Here is a 1789-nt window from a genome sequence, read left to right as displayed (position 1 = left end):
TTTTTTTTTTTTTTTTCTTCTTTTTTTTTCACTTTAACCTTACCTGGAAAATGCACCAGCGGAACCAGTGAGAATTCTTCCAAATAAAGCCATTCATCAGCATTATACGTCAGAAAACTCAACCTCTTCGCCTACTTAAAAGCAAAAAAAAATATATGCTATTGCCAAGATAGATTTAAAAATGTGAAGTCTAGGTAGCTGCTTTATTTCCAGGAATTGCTAATGGCAGAGTATATTTTGAGTCAGAGCAATAGTCACGCCTATAAAAGTGATTGGTGGCCCTTTGATATCCACGATGTTTTTAAAGTTTGTCTCAGGCTTGCACAGCRAGTCCAGCACTTGTTTGTGTCACAGAGTGACAACAGAGGGCTCAGAGGGAACTGGATCTCAGCAATGACCAGCCAGAAACGATGGGAATGAGAGAATTAAAGTGATAAAGAACCATGACTGAGGCTGGAGGAATTAATATTGTTCAGATTTATATTCCTCCACCACACTCAAAAAAACTACAACCTAATAAGAGAAACTTGTAGAAGTCCTCAGCTGAAAATTGCCTTTAATGGAATTATATCCTGTGGAGGATATKGGGATGAATTATATGTTCTAGGCCATGTCAGATCAGTGCCTACAATCATCAGAAATGTTTTGGAAAGCTGGAAGGCTAGTGCAGTGAATCCACTCTATGGGTTCCTTAGGGCTCTTGAGAAAGTGATTTATTTTGGTTTTTTCAAGACCTGGAAGTACAGTTGGAGGCAGTAAACTGTCCCTGGATTATTGCAAGGGTGAAATATGCTTTATGCATTCTGCTATCCCCGTGGTGCCACTGCCTTGGCAGTTCTTGGGGTTTGCCACTTGTGCAGAAATGGGAAGGGGTTGAGATGGAGAATCAGAGTTCAGCTCTGAGGCTTTTGAGGGTGGGTAGGTCTTGTAAATGGATAAATTTGGCAGCATTGACTTGAGCTGGATGACTCAGGCTGAGTCCATTCATGGGACACAGTGTTCACTGTGGAATGGRAATGCAACTGTGGATCAGCTCAGATGCAGTTCCCTCTTGCCTCAAAGCTTTTAGATGGATTTGAGGCATGGAACTAAGGATAACACATGTAGAAAGCCCTATGAAGAAGTAAACCACAGGAAAAAAACAATCTTGAGGAGTGTAAAGAAGGTCAAACACTGGGTCTGTTTCTTGGCAGGGAAATGGCCATGAGAACATTGGCTGATGGATGCTTGCTGTGCTGATTTTGATAAATACTCCTGGATTGTGCCCTGCTCTTTTGGGTGTAGCCACATCCTTTCAACCTGCCTGTGCTAGAGGGACACTGCYATGATCTGTGCCCCCTAAAAATGAGGGGGAGCTGTGTGAGCAAGAGCAGCAAGGATCAGATGGTGGCAGGGCTTTGTGAGTCCTGAGAGCCACAATCCTCAGTGGGTTTGAGTCAACTGGTGTAGGGACCGTGCCTGGTGACATCCTCTGTGCTCCCCATCACCACGGTGTGGTTTCTGCTCTTAGAATAGAGGGCAGTGAAAGCTTCCTTCACACAGAAACACAGAAYGTTTGGGTTGGAAGGAACCTTCAGGATCAGCTGGTCYAACCTCCCTGCCATGGGCTGGGACASCCAGTCTGCTCAAAGCCTCACCCAGCCTGCCTCACTCACTGGAGAGGTGTTCCCTGTCCCATTGCCTGGTGAGGTGCCCTCCTTTTGAGCCAAACCTTGTTTGCTGAGGGGTGGCAGTGAGCCCTCGATAGCATCTCCCACTGCCAGGAAGATCTTTATGGTTGTCTCTCAGA

At 45.2% G+C, this 1789-nt stretch overlaps 1 protein-coding gene across 3 annotated transcripts in view; it reads left to right on the top strand.

Annotated features, from left to right (window-relative positions):
- NTRK3 (neurotrophic receptor tyrosine kinase 3) overlaps positions 1-1789 on the top strand; it is a 199549-nt gene that overhangs the window by 106494 nt on the left and 91266 nt on the right. The window lies entirely within an intron of this gene.

The sequence above is a fragment of the Malurus melanocephalus genome, unplaced genomic scaffold (assembly GCF_030028575.1).
Source record: "Malurus melanocephalus ecotype Western Australia unplaced genomic scaffold, MMel_1.1 scaffold_58, whole genome shotgun sequence".
Classification (NCBI taxonomy): domain Eukaryota; kingdom Metazoa; phylum Chordata; class Aves; order Passeriformes; family Maluridae; genus Malurus; species Malurus melanocephalus.
This window is presented reverse-complemented; position numbering and strand designations above follow the sequence as displayed.